This window comes from Rhineura floridana, chromosome 2 (assembly GCF_030035675.1).
Source record: "Rhineura floridana isolate rRhiFlo1 chromosome 2, rRhiFlo1.hap2, whole genome shotgun sequence".
NCBI lineage: Eukaryota > Metazoa > Chordata > Lepidosauria > Squamata > Rhineuridae > Rhineura > Rhineura floridana.
In genome coordinates, this window is record NC_084481.1 from 142,409,904 (window position 1) to 142,435,207 (window position 25,304).

The 25,304-nt window shown below is 41.4% G+C and overlaps 1 protein-coding gene across 10 annotated transcripts in view; it reads right to left on the minus strand.

Annotated features, from left to right (window-relative positions):
* SHANK2 (SH3 and multiple ankyrin repeat domains 2) overlaps nucleotides 1-25,304 on the minus strand; it is a 655,745-nt gene that overhangs the window by 12,388 nt on the left and 618,053 nt on the right. The window lies entirely within an intron of this gene.

Here is a 25,304-nt window from a genome sequence, read left to right on the forward strand (position 1 = left end):
GAGAAAAACCACAAGGTGGAATTCTCCCTTCCCCCTGCACAACTGTATCTTTATAAGAGAGAAGAGAGAATTCCACCTTGTGGTTTTTCTCATTGCAGTGTTGCAAGAACACCTGCACTTGGCTGACTTTCTCTTCTCCTAAAGATACAGGATCAGTCTCAGGCCAGGAATCTGGCAACCCTAGAACAGATGGCATTTTGCCTAGACTAATAAATGAACTTTGGTAAGGTAGTGGCATTTTTCAGGCAAAAAGTATCATTTATAACAACTAGGGAAAGCTTACACAACACAAAGATGTTCTGTTATTCTTCATAGTAACTTCAATGCATTTATATATCCCTACACCAGAGGTGGTGAACCTGTGGTGCCCTCCTGATGCTATTGGACTACAACTCCCATCATCCCTGAACACTGGCTATGCTAGCTGGGACAGACAGGAGGTGGAGTTCAACAACATCTGCAGGGCTACAGGTTACCATCCCTGCCCTAGAAGGTATAGAGAAATACAAGAAACAATTCAGTGCTTTCATCAGATTTGGGTACATTTATAGAGTCTTTTAGCACAGTGTTCTGTAAATAATGAAACTGCAAGCTCATCCTAAGACTCATTGACAGTTCATTCTTAAGACCTTGCTGCTACATAAAGACTGATGTTAGTATATCAGCAACCACATTAATGCAATATCAAAGCATGCTAATATATTAGCAGGTATATCAGACCTACATTTGAAGATCCAGCTGTTGTTTTTTTAAGCGGCAAGCAGAAATTATATATTCAATACACTAAGCTGCATCCCACCTTTTCTTCAAGAAGTCTAGAATGTCAACTGAGATTCATAACAAAGAGAGACAGACTGGTGGCAACTCCATGTCTCTTTATTATTTATTTATTGCATTTGTACACAGCCCCATAGCCGAAGCTCTCTGGGCAGTTTACAACAATTAAAAACATTAAAATATATATATACAAATTTAAAAAGACATTTTTTAAAAAGCAGTTTAAAAACATATGCTAAAATGCCTGGGAGAAGAGGAAAGTCTTGACCTGGCACCGAAAAGGTAACAGTGTTGGCGCCAGGTGTACTTTCCATCAGGTATTGTGGTCCCAAGCCATGTAAGGCTTTATAGGTTAAAACCAGCACTTTGAATTGAGTTCGGAAACATACAGGCAGCCAATGAAAGAGGGCCAGAATTAGTTTTATATGTTTCAACAATCTGGTCCTGGTTACCAATCTGGCCGCTGCATTTTGCACAAGCTGCAGTTTCTGAACCATCTTCAAAGGCAGCCCCACGTAGACCGCATTGCAGTAATCTAATTTGGAGGTTACCAGAGCATGGACAACTGAAGCCAGGTTATCCCTGTCCAGATAGGGACGTACTTGGGCCACCAGCTGAAGTTGGTAGAAGGCACTCCGTGCCACCGAGGCTATCCGAGCCTCAAGTGACAGAGATGGTTCTAGGAGAACCCCCAAGCTACGAACCTGCTCCTTCAGGGGGAGTGCAACCCCATCCAGGACAGGTTGGACATCCACCATCTGGTCAGAAGAACCAGCCACTAGCAGCATCTCAGTCTTGTCTGGATAGAGCCTCAGTTTATTAGCCCTCATCCAGTCCATTGTCACAGCGAGGCACCGGTTCAGCACATTGACAGCCTCACCTAAAGAAGATGAAAAGGAGAAATAGAGCTGCGTGTCATCAGCATACTGATGGCAACGCACTCCAAAGCTCTGGATGACCGTACCCAACGGTTTCATGTAGATGTTGAACAGCATGGGGGACAGAACTGACCCCTGCGGAACCCCATACTGGAGAGTCCAGGGTGCTGAGAAATGTTCCCCGAGCACCACCTTCTGGAGGCGATCTGCCAAGTAGGAGCAGAACCACTGCAATGCAGTACCTCCCACTCCCAACTCAGCCAGTCTTCCCATGGTATCGAAAGCCACTGAGAGATCAAGGAGAATCAGCAGTCACACTCCCCCTGTCTCTCTCCCGACAAAGGTCATCATACAGGGTGACCAAGGCAGTTTCCATGCCAAACCAGGCCTGAAACCCGACTGAAATGGATCCAGATAATCGGTCTCATCCAAGAGTGTCTGGAGCTGGCCCGCAACCACTCGTTCCAGGACCTTGCCCAGGAATGGAACATTTGCCACAGGCCTATAATCAAGATTTTCTGGGTCCAGGGAAGGTTTCTTCAGGAGTGGTCTCACTACTGCCTCTTTCAGGCAGCCAGGGACCACCCCCTCTCACAGAGAGGCATTAATCACTTCCCTGGCCCAGCTGGCTGTTCCATCCCTGCTAGCTTTTATTAGCCAAGAAGGCAAGGATCCAGCACAGAAGTGGTTGCACGAACCTGTCCCAGCACCTTGTCAACGTCCTCAAGCTGTAACAACTGAAACTCATCCAAGAAATCGGGATAAGGCTGAGCTCTGGATGCCTCGCTTGATTCACCTGCTATAACACTGGAGTCTAAGTCCTGGCAGATGCTAAATATTTTGTCCTGCAAGTGCCTAGCAAATACATTACAGTGGGCCTCAGATGGTTCTACCATGTCCTTGGGGCCAGCGTGTAATAGCCCCCAGACAATTCTGAAGAGCTCCGCTGGGCAGTAGTTTGATGATTTGATAGTGGCAGCAAAATATTTTTTTTTGCTGCCCTCACTGCCCCTAAATACAGCTTACCATAGGCACTTACCAATGTGTAATTGCATCCACCAGGAGCTCGTCACCATATGCACTCAAGCCGTCTCCTATATTGTTTCATTGCTCTCAGCTCTGGGGTATACTATGGAGCTGTACAAGCTCTACACTTTATAACGCTTAGTTTTGCTCCAAGTCCCATGAAAATAAAAAGAAACTGAAGTCGACAGCCAAGAAATTCGTGGTTAGTTCAGTCAGTATGTGAAATTTACTTCTCATTCCCTTATTCCATGGTTCTCATTGTGGCCACAGATCACAATGCTGTGGTCAAAGTAGATGCAGCCACTAACACAATTTCCTTTCTATGCATCTCTTAAATGAACAGCAGCTCTGTTAGGGCCTTGGCTATAGATTAGCAATCCTATAACCTTTTGATTCCCTGGATCACACACCTTACTCTGTACCCGGGTATAACCCCCCTGTACCTGGGTTCAGCTACTTCAAGAGTCTACACGTGGGGATTTCTCAAATCCCCTGAAGAAAGAGATCTTTTGTTCATGCCTTGACTCTCTCTGCATGCTGTTCACTTGGAGTTGATCATGAGCAATTAGTTTTCCTCCCCAGGGAGAGCCTGAGGCTTTGTTCTAGCAGCAGCAGCTGCTGCCAATCAGAAATGAGCTCAAGGAAAGTCAATTGCTGGAGCCAGGAAGGGGGAAAGAGTAATAAGGTTAAAATGGAGGGAAGGGCAAAGAAATGGGAAAGGAAACCAACCTGAAACAGAGCTTCTGTCTGCTGGCAATGAATGAGCTTGAGGGAAGGAAGGAGACAAAAAATGGGGGGATTTTGAAGAATTCACACTGCAATTTTTAAAAAAGTCTACTCAGAAATAAGTCCCACTGAGTTCAGTAGGGCTTGCTCCCAGGTAAGTGGAGTTAGGAGTGCCTAAAAATGTGAGAGACTGTCAGGGAAGCTAGAGGGAGGAATGGGCTGTCTAAATAGTTAATTCAAAAAAAATTAAGATAGTTTTACAAACTTAAATGGAGCTCAAGCCTCTTGTGGTCTCAGACAAAGGAAAATTGCTGCCCTGAGAAAAGGCAAAAGGAGGCAGCGAAGTACAAACCTGAGGGAGGGGGGACAGCTTCTGAGTGCTCACACTATAATCCTAAAAAGTTCTGCTCAGAAGTAAGTCCCATTTCTTTAATGGGACTTATTCACAGGTAAGGAGAGTTAGGATTGCTTAAGAAAAGAGTGATCCCTGTCAGGGAAGCTAGAGTTAGGCATGGACTCTCTAAATTGTTAGGGTTTTTTTTACAAAAAGTTTGGTTTACATTCACAATGCATGCCTAACCATGCCTATTCTAAAGTAAACCCCATTCCGCTCAGTGGGACTTACTCCCAGGTAAGAAGGGTTAGGATTCCAGCTTCATAGAGGAAACAGTTTGGGGGGGCAGAGGAAGGGAGGGGAGAGAGTTTGTCTCTGTCTCTGCTCACAGTACAATCCTAGCCATGTTTACTCAGAAGTAAGTCCCACTTAGCTCAATGGGACTTACTCCCAGGTAATTGGGGTTGGGATAGGATTGCAGCATCACTTTGAGGGGAATGTAGGAAGAGGTGAAAAGACAACAGGGATGTAATGAAGAGAGAAAAGGTGGGCTAAGTGTCTGAAGCAGAGCTTGTGTGGCCCCTGTGGGCTCAGACAAGTGAAAATTGCTATCTTGAGGGAAGGTGGGAGGATCTACCAGGAATCTTGTAAAGAGAGTGGGGAGAAAAACTAGGAATCTGAAGTCACAGTGTAATCCTAACCATGTCTACTCAGAAGTAAGTTTCACTGAGTTTAATGGGGCTTACTCCTGAAATGAAACTGATATAGAATTGCAACCTTTAACATCAAAATTCAATTATTTCCTTTAAATACTACATGATTTATCAATAAATATTAGAATATTTATAGTAAGGCTGTTAAATGTTCAGCGTGTAATCATCGACTCTTGTAGTTGCTTGCTACGGAGTAGCACAGCTACTCTTCAGGACTGTGCCACAAAAAGTCTGCTTTAAACTTGCTACAAACCCCTGTGGCATGTAATGAATAACAACTGCAGTCACAACTGCAATAGTAAAATAACTTAATGGCTAGGTAACACTGGCTCAGAAATGACAGTTATCAATATATAACAGAAATATTGGGTAATAGTTATCCCTTGTGTCTTAACAACACAATCCCCAGCAGGTTTACTCAAAAGTAGCTTTCACTGTCAAATGGTGCTTACTCTCAAGTAAATGTGCATAGGATTGCAGCCATAATTGTATTTTAATGCCTTGTTTCCTTTATATTTCAACTTGCCTGCAAAGAGCTCAATGTGGCATATGTGGTGCTGCACCTCCCTAATATATCCTCAGAATAACCCTATGAGGTAGTTTAGGCTGAGAAGGTGACTAGCCCAAAAGTCACCCAGTGAGTTTCATGGCTGAATGAGGATGAACTAGGGTTGCCGGGCTCAGGGCCTGAGAATGATTCTGTATCTTTAAGGGAAGAGAAAATTCAGCCAAGTGCAGATTTTCTTGCAACGCTGTAATAGGAAAAACCACATGGTGGAATTCTCCCTTCCCCCTGCACAACTTTTAAAGATACAGAAGACCTCTTGGGAAGTCTTCTGTGCCTTTAAAAGTTGTGCAGGGGGAAGGGAGAATTTCACCTTGTGGTTTTTTCCATTACAGTGTTGCAAGAAAACCTGCACTTGGCTGAATTTTCTCTTCTTTTAAAAATGCAGAATCATTCTCAGGCCCTGAGCCTGGCACCCCTAATTTGAACCCAGGTCTCCCAGGCCCAACAGTCTTATTACTGCATCACACTGGCTTTTGCGGAATCTGCACACTACAGTACCTCTGTAAAGCACAATATAATTACCCCACTATACTTTTCTTCCTTGCTCTTTAAAATCTATTGAAATCAATAGTAATGTAAATTCTGTTGTGTGCTTTACATTTCCTCCTAAAGGTCAAGACAGAGAAATATAGCTAGTAGTCTTCCAATAATTTGATGGCATAGGTCAGCAGGGACACATGGGGGAGCAGAATGACAGTGGCACTGAGATAGCAATGTTGGGAGTACTTTGGTGGAAGGCGGCAGCAGCAGCCTGCAGGTGTGTGCCCACATGCTGCAGGATGGCAGTGCCACCAACCCTGCACTTGCAGGCACCTTGCCCCATCCCCATTCAGTGAGTGGCACTGGTGCCATCACCAGGAGACCACTGCTGTTGCAGAGGCTGGGATCTACCCTATGTTTTACTAGAACTCCAGGAGCCACCAACTACAGCCAGCTGCAAAAGACGTATGCCTAGTATGAAAAAACATGGAGTCTCTGAGAAGTTGCTGAGCACAAGGTTATCAGAACTGAGATCAGCTTTCCACACATAGATCTATTCCTAATTTCCACAAGCACTCTTAATTTCAGTTGTCAAGTTTCCAGACAGGCATGTGTCCTTTTGTTGCTACTGTTAAACAACTGGAAGCCAGAAGCTTTTGCCAACTGACTATGAATCTCCCAGGGATCTACCAATAGATTACAATCTACTTTCTGGCCACCCCTGCACAAAATCATTTGTATGGACACAGGCCTACCTTACACGGTTGTTGTAGCATGGTTCAAAGGAGTGCTTACAATAATGAAACTACAATGGTGAGGTAAGACTTCAAAACCTTGCCAAATAAGGCATTCTTAAAAAAGCAGTGTCACCTTTCTATTGTATTCCCATAAACTGAGAAGACACCAATTGTGGATTTGCTCATCTCTGTAAAGCTCTCCCTTCTGCATCAAGTGTCATGCATCAAAATTACACACCTAATGGTCAAACACATGATAATGGCTGCCTCCATTAGAAACTGCCACTAGAAGCAGCTGCATCACATGGTTTTATGGTAACACAAACCTGCCTTGTAGGGTGTAATTCTCTAGATCTGAATGGTTAGACTTCAGCTTTTTGGTATAACAACAACCCAAGATCCACCAACCAGAGCAAGCTACAAAATATATACACTTACTGTAGAATTTTTTTTTTTCAATAATTTTTATTCAGATTTTCATAAAACATACAAGACGAAATCATAAAACATTCAAAGACAAAAAACAAAATCAAAAATAGTTAAACAAAAAGAAAAAAAGAAAAAAAAAACAAAAATAAAAAATAAAGAGTAAAATATTGACTTCCCATTTGTCAAAGATCAAATCAGTTATAAGTCTATAATATATAACAATCCTGTCTCTTAAGTCATATTATAAAATCACTTTCCTCCAGTAGTTATCTTACTTAATCATCAAATCTCATAAACATTACTTTATTCTTTCCACAAAAAGTCAAAGAGAGGTTTCAATTCTTTAAGAAATATATCTATCAATTTTTTTTTCCAGATAAGCATATCGATTAATCCATCTCATTACTAATTATGATAATCTTATTGTCATAACCATAGTCAAAATAAACATTTCAATTAATCCATCACATCAGAATCTGTTAGGTTCAGTAATTTCAGTAGCCATTGTTCTATTATCCCTATTAGTTCCATTTTCCATCTTCCATCTTCAGTAGTCTTGTTAAGTCCAGTAATTTCAGTATCCAATCTTCCATTATCAGTATTCCATAATAGTCTTGCTGTCAAAGCCATAGTCATATAGTAAGAGTCTGATGGGAATTACCTCTATCCCAAATATTTTCTTGCCATCCATTCTGAATAGGTTGCTGAAATACTGCTGTAAAATCATATCTCTGTTCTTTTTTTCAAAATACACTGGGTCATCTCTTGAAAGTTTTTCCATTGTCACATGGCTGCAGTTAATTCCATAGATTTTCTCTATATTGGGCTCCATCACATCATTCCAGTCCAGAAGATTATCCATGCCATTGATAACTTTATCTCTAGAATCTTCATTAATTTCTTCAGAGATAACATTGAGTTCCAAACAATAGATTTTATTTCTAAAGTCCATAGACTCCAAATCTTGTTCCTGTTCCACGTTTGTTCCAATCTCCGGGATCTCCTCTCTCACAGGGACCCCTGTTCCAGTCTCCAGGGTCTCCTCTCTCACAGGGACCCCTGTTCCAGTCTCCAGGGTCTCCTCTCTCACAAGGACCCCTATGTCTTTAATCTCCTGTGTCTCCAAACAATAGATTTTGTTTCTAAAGTCCATAGACTCCAAATCTTTTTCCTGTTCCACGTTTGTTCCAATCTCCAGGGTCACCTCTCTCACAGGGACCCCTATATCTTTAATCTCCTGCTTCATTTTACTCAATTCAATTTTCAGCTCCTTACAACCCTGTCGCAGGTTTTGTTTCGTTATCTCAATCTCATCCATTATTTTCTGAAACATAGTTATTTCCAGATTCTCAGCCACTTTCTTAATTGCCATTTTAAAAGAAAAATATAGGAAAACCACTTCTTATTTCAGCAACAATTGGGTTAATACTCCAAACTTGGTGACATCACAGTATAAACAGAGCAGACAGCCTTATCTCTCCATGCTTAAGTAAACAAAATGCAGTTCCCAGGATCGAAACAATTAATGGCGGTCGTCAGGAAACAGATTCGTCAAAATAAAATAGACCAAAAAGAGAGTAGTCTCAGACAATATAATATTCTTCAAAATAAAAATCTGGAATAGAAATCCCTCTTCTGTGTATATCTTTAGAATGCAAATCCAGGACAGCTTTTTGCAACAAAAACAGAGATAAGCTATTAATTAGTGAGTAGCAGAGAGAAGTTATGGCTCCCCAGTGAGATGTCAAAAACCGATCAATCTGGCAAATCTCTTTTAAACAGCAACAATTTAAGTCAAGTAAAAGAAAAATATAGAAAGAAGGGTGCTTGCCTGTTAGTGCGTTCTCTCTTAGAAGATAAGATGAACGTTCGCTTTATCAGATAGAGCTTGTTGTTGAAAATCCGTCCCACCTTCGTCGGCTGGACCTCGTCCCATAAATTAATGAGATCTGGTCGTCCCAACAAAAATAGGCTTTGAGGTTAATCTCTTCGTTTCTCCCTACCCGGGAGAAGTTTAATCAGTCAAAAAAAAAAAAAAAATCTGACTGATATATCTGAATAAGCTTCTTTTGAGGCAGGAGCCCGTCTCAAAAGCAGGCACAGGCTAAGTCACCCTTCCCGGAAGTCCCTACACTTACTGTAGAATTAAACAATTCTTAGCCCAGGGATTTGTTTTTAAGAATAACAGGCAATGAAAAATTCAATATTTTAATTGCTATAATTATGATATATAGAAGTTGGTATTTTCTTTTTAAAAGTTGGTGTTTTAATTTTAAAGTTTAAGAATCTGCAGAAAAAATTAAAAGTGTAAAACTACATCCCCCTTTCTGCCAAAACTCGTTCTATTGAATGTAAGCCTTGACAGGAAACAGTTTCAGGAGGTATAACAGACTAGGGTTGCCAGGCTCAGGGCCTAAGAATGATCCTGTATCTTTAAGAGAAGAGAAAATTCAGCCAAGTGCAGGTTTTCTTGCAACACTATAATAGGAAAAATCACAAGGTGAAATTCTCCTTTCCCTCTGCACAACTTTAAAAGATACAGAAGACTTCTTGGTTGCCAGGCCCAGCCTTTGGAAGTGCATTGCCATCAGTAGGCTGATGACACGCAGCTCTATTTCGTCTTTTCATCTTCAGGTGAGGCTGTCAATGTGCTGAACCAGTGCCTGGCTGTGACAATGGACTGGATGAGGGCTAATAAACTGAGGTTCAAGCCAGGCAAGACGGAGATGCTACTAGTGGGTGGTTCTTCTGACCGGATGGTGAATGTCCAACCTGTCCTGGATGGGGTTGCACTCCCCCTGAAGGAGCAGGTTCGTAGCTTAGGGGTTCTCCTAGAACCATCTCTGTCACTTGAGGCTCAAGTAGCCTCGGTGGCACAGAGTTCCTTCTACTAACTTCAGTTGGTGGCCCAGCTACTCCCCCATCTGGACAGGGATAACCTGGCTTCAGTTGTCCATGCTCTGGTAACCTCCAAGTTAGATTACTGCAATGCGCTCTACGTGGGGCTGCCTTTGAAGACGGTTCGGAAGCTGCAGCTTGTGCAAAATGCAGTGGCCAGATTGGTAACAGGGACCAGACGGTTCAAACACATAAAACCGATTCTGGCCTGTTTGCATTGGCTTCCTGTATATTTCCGAGCTCGATTCAAGGTGCTGGTTTTAATCTATAAAGCCTTACACGGTTTAGGACCACAATACCTGATGGACCGCCTCTCCCGACATGAACCCACCCATACACTACGCTCAACATCTAAGGCCCTTCTCTGGGTGCCTACTAGGAGGGAAGCTGGGGGGCTGGCAACAAGAGAGAGGTCCTTCTCAGTGGTGGGCCACAAATTATGAAATGATCTCCCTGACAAGGTGCAAAGTAAGAACACCAACAAACATACAAAAATGTAATTCTCCATCTTTGGAGATGGCAGGTGTTGCCACCACTGAGGCACATGTTACTAAATTCTTCCAAGCTACACAGCAAGTGGATTGGACTGTGAAAGGCCAACCCAAATTGTGTTTGCATTTTGACAAATTTGTAGGGCAGTACAATATCTCAGAGAGGAGGTCAGGTCTCCTGCTCCCCTGGTGCATTCACTAGAGCTGCCCAGTTTCCCTGCTGGCTATAGGTACGTTCTTAAACTGCAAGGTTTCTTGCCTATTATTGATTCTAGAGTATTCCCTTTTCCTGCTTATTCTTGGGTGCACTTGTAAACTTTCTTAAATCAAGGGAGATCTGGGTCTTTGCTCAGTGCCAACACAAGGGGCACATACCAAGTCACAAGCAAGAACAGGCATACAGGGCTAGCATGAGGAGAGAGACCTGACAAATTTCTGCTCTACCTGCATTCATTGAAGAGAAAGAGTCTATCGTCCTGTGCTAGAGTCTTATCCAACACCTGGTACCACCTGGCCAATCCTCTGTGGGTTTGACCTCAATTTCTGTAACTTTCCTCAAGGCACCGTACCTGGCAAGGGGACGTAGGAATTTAACAATATACTTGTGCTTTTTTTCTTAAAGAAAAAAAAAGAGATTGTTCATAGCAACATAAGAACATAAGAACATAAGAAGAGCCTGCTGGATCAGGCCAGTGGCCCATCTAGTCCAGCATCCTGTTCTCACAGTGGCCAACCAGGTGCCTGGGGGAAGCCCGCAAGCAGGACCCGAGTGCAAGAACACTCTCCCCTCCTGAGGCTTCCGGCAACTGGTTTTCAGAAGCATGCTGCCTCTGACTAGGGTGGCAGAGCACAGCCATCATGACTAGTAGCCATTGATAGCCCTGTCCTCCATGAATTTGTCTAATCTTCTTTTAAAGCCATCCAAGCTGGTGGCCATTACTGCATCTTGTGGGAGCAAATTCCATAGTTTAACTATGCGCTGAGTAAAGAAGTACTTCCTTTTGTCTGTCCTGAATCTTCCAACATTCAGCTTCTTTGAATGTCCACGAGTTCTAGTATTATGAGAGAGGGAGAAGAACTTTTCTCTATCCACTTTCTCAATGCCATGCATAATTTTATACACTTCTATCATGTCTCCTCTGACCCGCCTTTTCTCTAAACTAAAAAGCCCCAAATGCTGCAACCTTTCCTCGTAAGGGAGTTGCTCCATCCCCTTGATCATTCTGGTTGCCCTCTTCTGAACCTTTTCCAACTCTATAATATCCTTTTTGAGATGAGGCGACCAGAACTGTACACAGTATTCCAAATGCGGCCGCACCATAGATTTATACAACGGCATGATGATATCGGCTGTTTTATTTTCAATACCTTTCCTAATTATTGCTAGCATGCAATTTGCCTTTTTCACAGCTGCCGCACACTGGGTCGACATTTTCATCGTGCTGTCCACTACAACCCCGAGGTCTCTCTCCTGGTCGGTCACCGCCAGTTCAGACCCCATGAGCGTATATGTGAAATTCAGATTTTTTGCTCCAATATGCATAATTTTACACTTGTTTATATTGAATTGCATTTGCCATTTTTCCGCCCATTCACTCAGTTTGGAGAGGTCTTTTTGGAGCTCTTCGCAATCCCTTTTTGTTTTAACAACCCTGAACAATTTAGTGTCGTCAGCAAACTTGGCCACTTCACTGCTCACTCCTAATTCTAGGTCATTAATGAACAAGTTGAAAAGTACAGGTCCCAATACCGATCCTTGAGGGACTCCACTTTCTACAGCCCTCCATTGGGAGAACTGTCCGTTTATTCCTACTCTCTGCTTTCTGCTTCTTAACCAATTCCTTATCCACAAGAGGACCTCTCCTCTTATTCCATGACTGCTAAGCTTCCTCAGAAGCCTTTGGTGAGGTACCTTGTTAAACGCTTTTTGAAAGTCTAAGTACACTATGTCCACTGGATCACCTCTATCTATATGCTTGTTGACACTCTCAAAGAATTCTAATAGGTTACTGAGACACGACTTTCCCTTGCAGAAGCCATGCTGGCTCTGCTTCAGCAAGGCTTGTTCTTCTATGTGCTTAGTTAATCTAGCTTTAATCATACTTTCTACCAGTTTTCCAGGGACAGAAGTTAAGCTAACTGGCCTGTAATTTCCGGGATCCCCTCTGGATCCCTTTTTGAAGATTGGCGTTACATTTGCCACTTTCCAGTCCTCAGGCACGGAGGAGGACCCGAGGGACAAGTTACATATTTTAGTTAGCAGATCAGCAATTTCACCTTTGAGTTCTTTGAGAACTCTCGGGTGGATGCCATCCGGGCCCGGTGATTTGTCAGTTTTTATATTGTCCATTAAGCTTAGAACTTCCTCTCTCGTTACCACTATTTGTCTTAGTTCCTCAGAATCCCTTCCTGCAAATGTTAGTTCAGGTTCAGGGATCTGCCCTATATCTTCCACTGTGAAGACAGATGCAAAGAATTCATTTAGCTTCTCTGCAATCTCCTTATCGTTCTTTAGTACACCTTTGACTCCCTTATCATCCAAGGGTCTAATTGTCTCCCTAGATGGTCTCCTGCTTTGAATGTATTTATAGAATTTTTTGTTGTTGGTTTTTATGTTCTTAGCAATGTGCTCCTCAAATTCTTTTTTAGCATGCCTTATTGTCTTCTTGCATTTCTTTTGCCAGAGTTTGTGTTCTTTTTTATTTTCTTCATTCGGACAAGACTTCCATTTTCTGAAGGAAGATTTTTTGCCTCTAAGAGCTTCCTTGACTTTGCTTGTTAACCATGCTGGCATCTTCTTGGCCCTGGCGGTACCTTTTCTGATCTGCGGTATGCACTCCAGTTGAGCTTCTAATATAGTGTCTTTAAACAACTTCCAAGCATTTTCGAGTGATGTGACCCTCTGGACTTTGTTTTTCAGCTTTCTTTTTACCAATCCCCTCATTTTTGTGAAGTTTCCTCTTTTGAAGTCAAATGTGACTGTGTTGGATTTTCTTGGCAATTGGCCAGTTACATGTATGTTTAATTTAATAGCACTGTGGTCACTGCTCCCAATCGGTTCAACAACACTTACATCTCGCACCAGGTCCCGGTCCCCACTGAGGATTAAGTCCAGGGTTGCCGTCCCTCTGGTCGGTTCCATGACCAACTGGTCTAGGGAATAGCCATTTAGAATATCTAGAAACTTTGCTTCTTTGTCATGACTGGAACACATATGCAGCCAGTCTATGTCCGGGTAGTTGAAGTCACCCATTACTACCACATTTCCTAGTTTGGATGCTTCCTCAATTTCATATCTCATCTCAAGGTCTCCCTGAGCATTTTGATCAGGGGGACGATAGATCGTTCCCAGTATTAAGTCCCTCCTGGGGCACGGTATCACCACCCACAACGATTCTGTGGAGGATTCTCTAATTAGATTCTCTAATCTATAATACTTATAGATCAATTGAGTTGGTTTTTTGCCTCAAAACAATCTTTGTCAAACCAACGGTAAGTAGCAGGCCTAACATCAGCATTAGAAAGGTTAGAGTTAGACATTAGAACCTCATATAAGGCAGAGGATAATGACAAGTAATCGGCTAAAACAGCAGAGGCATCAAAGGAAGCACCAAGGGTAACATCCAAAATTCGAGATCTAAAAGCAGCGGCAATGGGGGAAGTAAGGAAGCAGGCTACCTTATGTGAGGAAGCAATAGACCAGTGTGTCCTCTTGTACCTGGGGCAAAGGGCCTTAGTTGCAAAATGCGGGTAGGCAGCAAAATGGCCGGGTTCGGCCAATGACAATGTAAAGTTTAAGGGAAAATGATCACTATCGAATTTATCCGCTATTGTAAAATCAGAGGTCCAAGAAATCAGGGGGCAAGAAATTAGAATATAATCAATCACACTGCAGCCAAGGGGGGAGGTGAATGTGAATTCTGCACTGTTACCTAATTCTACATGACCGTTTAAAATCAGGAGATTAAGTCTAGCAACAAACTGAGTCAAACAAATTCCGGCATAATTTACTCTAAGATCTTTAGAGGACCTTTGTTAGCTGGGTGTATAATTATAAGAGTCAAGAACGCCCCATAGGGGAGAGCTTAAAAGGGCATTGTTATTTGGACCAATTCTTGCGTTAAAATCCCTGAGAATAATGATGTTTGCCCTGGGATGTGAGGAGATAAGATCTAAAATAAATGTCTCCAAAGTATCCCAGGACAGTTCTATGTCCTTCTTAGAGACTGCAGGGGGAATATAAATGTTGATCAATAAGAAGGAAACAGATTGGAATTTCAATAGGCCAGCAAGAGCAAAGTTAGCACAAACGCCCAGCACTGTGAAATTTGCACGGAGGGAAGTGGATATAAGAATCGCTAAACCAGCCCTGGGTCTGCCCCTGTGAGTGGCAGGCACAGCGAATAGCTCACTTGTGACTTATCCGTTCAGGTGGATGCTATTAGTGGACCAAGTTTCCTGAAAGCAAATCACCTCGTGCTTCTTGAAGAACTCCAAGAGGTCCAAAGAAAATTTATTTGAGGCCCATCCAGCGATATTTATTTATTTATTATTTCAATTTATATACCGCCCTTAGCGAAATAGCTCTCAGGGCGGTGAACAAACAAAATAAAATACAATATATCATAATAAAAATACAAAAACATATACAAACAAACAACGAAAAGCACAGCAAAAACAAAATAAATACTACAAAAATTAAAATACAGATTAAAAGATTAAAAAGTTAAGAAGATTAAAATGCCTGGGAGCATAAAAAGGTCTTTACCTGACACCGAAAAGATGGAAGTGTAGGCGCCAGGCGTACCTCTTCGGGGAGGCTGTTTCACAACTCAGAGGCCACCACAGAAAAGGCCCTAGATCTCGTAACCACCCTCCGGGCTTCCCGATGGGTTGGTACCCGGAGGAGGGCCTTAGATTCTGAACGAAGTGAATGGGTAGGTTCATAGCGAGAGAGGCGTTCCACAAGGTATTGAGGTCCCACGCCGTGTAAGGCTTTAAAGGTCAAAACCAGCACCTTGAATCTCGCCCGGAAGCAAATAGGAAGCCAGTGCAGACGCGCCAGGACAGGTGTTATATGCGAAGACCGACTGGTCCTCGTCAATAATCTGGCAGCTGCGTTCTGCACCATGAAAAGATCTTAAACGAATCCTGGGGAGTATCTACTCTACCTTGAGGGGCCTGTAAAGCATCAGCACATGGCCAAGGAAGCGAATCAGGAGGGGGAGTTATGTGAGACGGAGATTGTCATTCCAACACAGTAATCTGATTAAGATCTCCCTCTCTGTCCACAAACACAGAGCCCGCTCCCCCAACGAAGCCAGTCACCAAGGGCTGGATAATCTCCATAGCATAAATTAGGAGTATTTTAAGCAATGTGGAATTTTTTCAAAGCCCCCTCTTGCCACAATTCTCTGTCACCCTTGCTCATTTCCTCAAGCCTTATTCTTCACTTACTCTACTTTCAAATTTGTCTTTCTCAGGTCCTAGGGTGCTCCTTTACATTCCTTGCCTCTACACTTCCTGTCCATTCGCTTTGCTATAAACCAGGACCTCTTTTCAGTCCTAACTCTGCCCCCATGTGAGTTTTTAATCCCAGCCAAACTGACATGCTTCCTTTCCATCACAGAAACAATAACTGAACATTCCATGCCACCATACTAGGCAATGGAAGCTGGTCCATTGGGATGAATGGGGCACTGTCCCACCAATTTCAGTGTACCCTCTGCCAGTTCCCTCCTGCCTGCCTTCTTACTTATAACCTGTCAGGAGGTGGCCACTCCTGTCATTGGCTTTGGCTTCACCTAGTATTAGTCTCCCTGACTTCTGCTCTACCAGTCCCTATGGGCAATAGCCACCACTGATACTAGGTAAGAGGCTTCACTGCCGCAAGTACAATACAATATAGATTAAGCATTTGATTGTTTCACTGATTTCAACAAGGCTTAGACATGGCTAACTTTTGCTGAATTTCATCCTCTGGTCAAATTCTCCACGTTTTAATACAAATTCTTCTACCACACACTTACATCAGCTCTACAATTAGTGTGTTATGAGTACTACTGAAATTTATGCAAGAAAGCATCTAATTTGAAATACATACAGTGAATTTTAAAGAACAGCTACCACTTCTGGATAGGAAACTGATCTAATCCAAATTAAATATGAAAAACAAACAAAAATAATTAATGTGAAACAATATATGGATTTTTAAAAAAACCAAAGCCAAAACACAGAAGGCACTTCAAAAAATATTTTATGCCTTTTAATTGTCACTTACTTCATGGCATTTCAGCATGACCCTCTTCTGTTAATGGCAGTCATGAGAGCAAATAAAATGACAAAATGGAATGATAGACAATGTAAAATTACAAAACAAAAGCACCTGCAAAATTGGCTGACAAACCATTAACAAGATGAAATGAAAGTAAGGGATGCAATGAAGTTCAACCTTTTAAATGCCCTCTAATAGTTGACTTATTTATGAAACTCTAAGGTTATAAAGTTCAAAACTGTCAAATTCAAAATATGCCAAGGCATATAATCATCTTCTTGATTTACCTTTCACTTACCTGACCATGGCAAAATTTTAGCAAGGAGAGGACATTCAATATAGCAAAGAATCCTTAGCATATCATAGGGTGTCAGAAGAACAGAATCTTTCCTGAGCAAGATATTCAGTTACTAGTTTCAGGATGGCTGCACAGCAACTATTGTTAAACCTCAATAACAAAATTGTTAGAGCAGTAACAATATTCTGGATTAGAATTAAGCAATAAACTACCAGGACAACTGCTGCTGGTTCTAGCCTAAACTGTTCAGTTACTTCTCCCCCCCTGTCCCTCTTCATAGTCACTTGCATTATTCTACTGATACTGTTATTATTCAATGGATACTTTATCATTATGTTGTCAGACAGCTACCTGGTTCAGAGGAAGATTAACCAGTTTTTTTACCTGCAAATCTATTTTTCCGATTTTGTTTTAGGACAGAGGGCGTATACAGTTTATAATAAAAGGTGGGGAAAAAGAAGCTGAGACAGCTGTTTCCTGATAATCAGGGGTGAGAGGTTTTTGCAAGTTCTTCACAACTGGCTTTTTGTAAAATCATTTCAACAAAAATTATGTGTCAAGGATGCTAATATCCTGTCATAAACAGGTTAAAGCAGGATTGAAGTACAAAACGCAAAACAACTCATTTATTCAGGGACTTTTTATGCTTATTTAATTTGAATTTAGCTATGGACTGAAATTGTTCTTTTGCAATAAATGTTATTATGCACGAAATGTATAATTTCCACAAATATGAAAAATATGGCTTTGAAGAAGCACAGTAGTTGATGAAAGATTAATTTTTGCAAAAGGTGGGAAATTAAATCAACTCAGACTCTTAAGTTTGGTATAGAGGTAGGCTAGTTTTGTCTGTTATGGGGGAAAAAACCAACACTCTTAATTTTGCTGTTTCTACACTTACCTGGAGCAAGAAACAACTGCTGCTGAGTAAGCACCGAGTGGCAATATACATTGGCTATTGGCCCTTCCCTCATTAGCCTTTTCCTACCGCTGCCATTGTCCAGTGGTGAAAGGTGTGTGTGTGTGTGAATTAGTGAGAGCACTATCGCAAAGCAATTTTCAAGGCTTTGTACACCCTTAGAAGACCCCTGTTCTACAGCTGATGGTGTGTTCTATGCACACATGAATCTTTGTACAAAGCTTTCTTTATTCACCACAATGGCAGTGTAGCTCTTTAGCTCTTGCTTCTACTTTCCTTTGTGCAAACGGCTGCTTCCTGCATTTGTGGGTGACAGGGATCTATTTGTACATCAGATCTCTTTCACCCTCACTAAATCAATGGGACAGAAAGAAAATTTAAAACATTAAACTTACTACTTTTAACTGTGAACATTTTTGAAAGTGGCTATTAATATTTTTACACTTATAAAATCCCTTTTGTTTTATCTCTTTGTGCCTAAATCTATCTGTCAACAGAAATAATAAGAAAAACTAGTATATGGAAGTATACTTTTTATTTTATTTCTAGCACAAGCTACAGGCTACAGCAATGCAGAAAAAAGGAGCCCTGGGCTCCTTCTGGGAGGAAGGGTGGGATTAAAATGTAATAAATAAAATAAAGTAAAATAAATCTAAATAAACAGTTTTCAGGGAGATCTGTATCAGAATGTTACTACTTGAATTTTATAGCCAGCATAAGCTTATATACCACAGCTTTAAAACACATTCAAAGCATATTCTCCCACCCCCAAAGAATCCTGGGAACTGCATGCGACAGCCCTATTCCAAGCCCTAAGTGGGTACAACCAGGTCCACTTCCCTAGTTTTATTTTCCCCCTCACTGGAGCTGGCTGTCCCTTTTGCAACCCCTTTTAAAAGATATTGATAGCCCATGCGGTGACTGCCCTAAAACAGGAGCAGTAAAATAAATGAGTCCCAGTATTTCCCTAAATGTGTGAACAGTACCAGATGGGTTCCAGGAATAATATACCTTGTATTCCCATAGCATTCAAGGGATCCAGGCAGTAATGTAAATAAAGGAGGAACACTTTTACTTTAAATCAAGGACTTATTTAGGACACCCATGTATAGAGGGCACATAAACATGATGGTTACAATGTTACAGTTTTTCACCTTTCCCTGAACTCTGCTCCTCAATGTTCCTAAATTAACCTACTTTTTAACCAGCTCTCAACTAACTGCCTTGTACTCTTCTAAAAACCCCAACTCATCTGACCTGCTTTACTGACAAAAACAGTCTCTTTACACTCTCACACTTTCTAAACATTCCAGTTGCAGGATTGGCCAATGATGGAAAAGGGTGGAACCTAACCCTGCAGATTGTTAACAGTGCAGGCAATTTTAGCTCTGTAAGGGGTAAACTACAGTTTCCAGGATTCTTTGGGGGTGAGGGAGGTAATGTGCTGTGAGAATGTGCTTTAAAGGTATGGTGTGTATATGCAGCCAATGATACAGTAGATTCAGAGTGGCATTCTTTTTTTCTTTTCTTTTTTAAAAACCACCTTAATTCTGTCTTTTTAAATTAATATATTTTAGCAATGTCACATTTCTCATGCCCTGTTAAGGAAATCTGATTAAAAGATAGGTGTATTGGTACTACACAAAGTCTCACAATGATGTAACTACTGTAAAATACTTTAACATTTAATCCAGTTTATAACTGAGACTTCCACTGCCAAATGAGCAGACACATTTTTAAAAAAGTATGTTGTACAGGAAGAAATTACCTTAATTTAATATAAAATTTCATTTAATTTTAGTAAGCAAATTGAAAGTTGCAAAGTTAATCAACAGGAAATGACAAACTATGTTACAGACTACAAATGTGTACCATGGGAATCAGTTTGCTGGAGAATAAAGTATACTACTACACAAAGAAGTCCACTATAGAATACAGTTAGGACTGCTACATTCCCTTACTGAAAGCCACAAATGTCAGGGCAAGTTTAGTTACCAACTCTACATATTACATGTTCTTGACAATATTATAATTTCCAGATTTTGCCAACAACCCCATATTATTCACATCTTCACAAGAAGCATAAAGCCAGCCATATTTTAATTCACTAATAGTCAAAAAACCTTGCGGTTTAAGAATGTACCTATAGCCCAGAGATATTTCTATCAAACTTTAAAAGCAGGGAAATTGGGCAGCTCTAGTGAATGCACCAGGGGAGCAGGAGACCTGACCTCCTCTCTGAGATATTGGACTGTCCTACAAATTTGTCAAAATGCAAACACAATTTGGGTTGGTCTTTCACAGTCCAATCCACTTGCTGTGTAGCTTGGAAGAATTTGGTAACATGTGCCTCTGAGCATATGGTGAGTGGTGGCAACACCTGCCACCTCCAAAGATAATTATATTTTTGTATGTTTGTTGGTGTTCTTCTTACTTTGCTTCTTTCCTGTGTTACTAATGTTTCTACAGATAATCTAAACTAGAAAAGTTTATTTCCCTCATTATTCATCCTAGAAATCTGTGTCAAATTTATCTTATTAATTTCAAAGCCTTTTTATTGGTCAATGTCATATGATGGTGAAGACAGCCTTTTGTGTTTCAAATTGGAGGTTATGTTCTATTTCTATTTTGGGTGCATTAACAGTTGAATCTGAAACTGCAGTTTGATGTAAAATCAGACTGATTACAATTATTGCTACTTCAGCAATGACCCTTAGCTGAGGGAAAAAAGAGGACGCATGTTTTCAGCCTGCTATGTTTAAACCACTTTATTTACGGCAAGATGGGCACGGTCAATTAAAAACATAGAGCACACATAGAATTTTGCTAGAATTTATTTCACCTCCCATTGTTTTATCTTGTGCAAATTGAGACACTCCTGAGGTCCACTGGAGACTATTCTGCAGAAGTCAGTGCCATTATTCCACAATTATGTCTGGAGTTTTTTTAGTGTAAATTTTGCAAAGTGTTGCTGTACTTCACATATTCACAGAAACAGAAACAAAAGAAAATGATTTCCTATAGGAAACTTCACTAAAATTGCAAAGTAAATGAGACATATTTAAAGTGACCATCTAAACTATATCAACTGCCTTAATAATGTTGCTTCCTCCCTGCTAAAACAAGATCAGCACAGCACATGTCATCTTTCTATTATTTGGGCTGATTGCAGGTGTTGCCACAACTCACCATATGCTCAGAGGCACATGTTACCAAATTCTTCCAAGCTACAAAGCAAGTGGATTGGACTGTGAAAGACCAACCCAAATTGTGTTTGCATTCTGACAAATCTGTAGGGCAGTCCAATATCTCAGACAGGAGGTCAGGTCTCCTGATCCCCTGGTGCATTCACTAGAGCTGCCAAATTTCCCTGCTTTTTAAAGTTTGATAGAAATAGCTGTGGGCTATAGGTATGTTCTTCAACTGCAAGGTTTTTTGCGCATTAGTGAATTTCTCTGCTTTTTAATCCGGTAGGTAAGAAATGGGATCCTGTCCAAGTTTGCTGAGAAAGGATTGATCATTTGCATGCTTACTGAGTTCAGTGGGATTTACTCCCCTGCAATCATGCTTAGGAAAGGTGAAACTGACTACAGGGGATGGGGAGGGGAGGAGGAGGGAGGGGAGGACTGGGATGGGAGCAGGCAGGACGGGGGGAAGAGGACAGGTTTGATCATTTGCATGTTTATTGAGTTCAGTGCAATTTACTTCCATGCAATCATGCTTAGGATAGGTAAAACTGACCGGGGGGGAGGGAGGGCTGGAGTGGGCAGGGGAGGAGGAAGAAGGAAGAGGGGAGGGAAGGAGGAAGGTAGAGGAGAGGGAAAGAAGGGAAAAAAGCAGGTCTGATCATTTGCATGCTTATTGAGTTCAATGGGATATACTCTTATGCAATCATGGTTAGGATAGGAAAAACTGACCATGAGGAGGAGGAGGGGGAGAGGAGCACATTGGAGGGGGCAAAGGAAGGGGAGGGCAGGTTTGATCATTTGCATGCTTAAAGAGTTCAGTGGTATTTACTTCCGTGCAATCATGCTTACGATAAACTGACCATGGGGAGGAGGAAGGGGAGGTTGGGGAGGGGGAAGGAGGGGATTGGATGGCGATGGGGAGGGAGGGGCAAAGGAAGGGGGAGGGAAGAGGCAAGAGGGAGGGGATAGGAGGGAGGAGAAGGGAGGGTGGGTTTGATTGTTTGCATACTTTTTGAGTTCAATGGGATTTATTTCTGTGCAATTATGTTTGAAAATAGAAATGGACTGCCTTCAAGTGAATCCTGACTTACGTTGACCCTATGAATAGGGTTTTCATGGTAAACGGTATTCAGAGGTGGTTTTACTATTGCCTTCTTCTGAGGCTGAGAGGCAGTGACTGGCCCAAGGTCGCCCAGTGAGCTTCATGGCTGTGTGGGGATTCAAACCCTAGTCTTCCAGGGGCAGGGAGGGGAGGGGGAGGAGATTGGGTGGGCAGAAGGGAAGCCCCTTTTATTTATTTATTATTATTTGATTTATATCCCGCCCTTCCTCCCAGCAGTAGCCCAGCGTGGCAAACTGAAATGATAAAAACACTTTAAAACATCATAAAAAGACCTTAAAATACATTAAAACAAAACATCGTTAAAAACATTTTTTAAAAAACTTCTCTTTTTTTTAAAGGGCTAAAACATATTAAAGAAAACATATTAGAAGCAATTCTAACACAGATGCAGACTGGGATAGGTCTCAACTTAAAAGGCTTGTTGAAAGAGGAAAAGTCTTCAAAAGGCACCAAAAAGATAGCAGAGATAGCAAAAGGAAAACATTGTGAACAGTATTATTGCTTTTCAGCGTTTCCCCCACCTTTTTATTCTACAGCAGGCACATGTAGCCTCCCACCCAAATTTAAACCACGGCTGTCCCTGGCCACATCCACACCAGGCCTTTATTTCACTTTGGACAGTCATGGCTTCTCTCAAAGAATCCTGGGAACGGTAGTTAGTGAAGGGTGCTGAGAGTTGCTAGGAGATGCCTTGTTCCCCTCACAGACCTTCAATCAGAGTGGCTGACTGTTAAACCAATCTGGCCACTGAAGCTCTGTCAGTGGACTAGCAGTCTCCTCTCAGCACCCTTCACAAACTACACTTCCCAGCATTTTCTGAGGGAAGCCATTACTGCCTCAAGTGAAATCAAAGTCTGGTGTGGGTATGGCCCCAATCAGCCAAGCCCAGCAGCTGTGAGTCTGGCTTTTAGAACACTGACAGTTGATTCTTACTGAGCATGCCCAGGTTTATCATAGGGTCCCAGACAAAATTAATTAAATTAATTAAAAACTACAGAAGATGAAGGTTGGAGTATGGGGCAAGGTCAGTATTAGGATTACAGGTACTCTTTGAACATGGCTAATTTTTAATGAATTTCAACAGATGAGAACTCTGACAAAAAAGTCCAAAAAGGCTCTGGGTCGTCCCCCCTTTTAGACTTTGAACTCTTGATTCTCTCTGACTGTTTTGTGTATCACCATGAAAATTGAGAGTGTTACTAAGCAAGCGTTTCTGAGTTCAGGACTGTAAGTTTTGTAAGGTTTTGTTTTGAAATGAGCTTATGGGAAGCATCAGAATGGCATGGGGGGTATTTTCAATTTAACATTGCGGAATGTGGACAATCCACGCTGGCGATAGTATACAGCCACTCTCGTGGCTGTACAATTAATACTTAAACTTCCTGATCTAGCAAGCTCTTCTGGATATGGCTCTCTGATGTGTCCTTAGAATTCCCCTACCCTGTGCCCTAAGCCAAGAATCTTCTTGTGCAATCCCTTTTTATTGGGTGGTTTGGCTAGCTCAATTGTAATGAATGGAACCCACCATGTTTAGGAATTCTATGTGCGCATCTGAGTCTACAGACCTCTAGAACAAGAACTTTTATACAGAATAATAATAATAAAAGGACCTCCTGCTTTATAGAATAACAGAAACTTCAGTGCTTTTGGAATTACAAGTTTGATTCAGACTTGCCATTTCCTAAACAGAAGGTCTTCTTCCATTCATGAAAAGGATTGAGATCCAGAGGAGATTTCTGCTGGAGGAAGTAGGTGACACAATTTTCATGACCTACTCTTTCCTCCTGCAGCCACCACACTGTTCTGGGAGTTTCTAATATTCTAGAGCACATTTTCAAGAGGAAGGTGAAAATCCATAAAAATTGCATCCCTCTAAAGGGAGTGTCCCATGAGTAGAATTCTGCTCATGGGATGTTTTGTATCCAACCCACTAGACAAGGAAGAAACTGAAGTAAAAGAAAACTCCTACTAAATACACTTATTTATTTATTTTATTTATTATCATTATTTTTCCCTGCCCTTTTTCCAAAACAGGAACTCACGGCGGCTTCCAGATAAAAGAACACATATAATTAAAAACATACAAAAGTCTAACTTGCAAACAAATGCAGTTGCATCCATAGTTTGCTAAAGTTGTGGTTTACAAAAATGCAGGTTTGAAATGAGTAAAATAAATACTTTACAAAGAGTAGTGCAACCTATGAACTCTTTTCTTATTTATTGGTGAATCAGATTGTTAACTGAAAGGGAATTAAAAAAAATAACTCGGGCTAGGTTCACATATAGCACAATTATAATTTTTAGGTATCCATTTGCAGTTTAGATGTTCACTTGGTAGCAACAGGCTTAACGTAGTGGACGAGCAGTTCAGGCACCCCTCTCTTCCACCCCTAAAGTAATGTGATGTGGAAACTCAACACAGAAGTTTCACCACTGCCTCTTTTGTGTGATCTCCATCTCTACTTTGAGAGAGAACAGTCACAGCAATTGAGCATCTGTGCATACAGGCCTTCCTGTGGAGCATTTGTATCACATAATAAAATGTATAGGAAAGGGCAGAGGTGCCTGTGTCAATTCTCTACTACATAAAACCTGTCACCATCCAGCAAAACTCTGAACTTTGCTAGGAAATTGGCCCTGGTACTTTTAGAGTTTTTGGTTTCATACATCATTGTAATGTTCCACTATCTTGGCTTGCCACCTTCTTAAATTGAAAGTCCCATAACTTGTCATTGCCAGCGCAACAAATCCATCCAATGGCTCAAATTTCATAATCTCAACTTTGAAAATAAGCATAACAAATGCAACCTTTCAGTGGTACTGATTGCAAGGCAGGTTGCTGGAAGATGGGATGCAATAGATGAACCTGGCATTCTCTTACACCAACTTGGACAATACTTTTCAAAGAGTAAAGCAGTGTTAGCCATGGCAGTCGTTTGCACTGATGAAGAGGAGAGGAGGAGAGACCTCCCACATTTTGAATAGTTGTGCAGAAAATGGAATTTTTCAAAGTGAAGTTGTTATCACCTCTGCATGATAAGATGCACCAGACAAAATAGCACCTTTAACTCAGAGGTGGATCCTTTGCCTCTGGCCATGCTAGAAAAGGCTAAAGGGCAGGTTTTATTGCTACTTTTCTCTAAACAATTAAAACCAAACAACAACTTAAATCACAAATAATTAATGTATGTTGCTTGCTTTACTGGAGCATCTGAACTTGCACAGTAGACATCTTGTTGGCCACTGCAAGAAAAGGATGCTGGACTAGATGGGCCACTGGCTTGATCGAGCAATCTCTTCTCATACTCTTATTAACTGGGACAATTCTTTAAAATTAAAAAATGAAAGCAGGCTGCGGCCTATTTATGTTTCCTTTCTTTCACGTGCTAAAGTCTATACAGCTGTTTAAACCTGCATTAAATAAATATCTCCGTGACTTAGATAA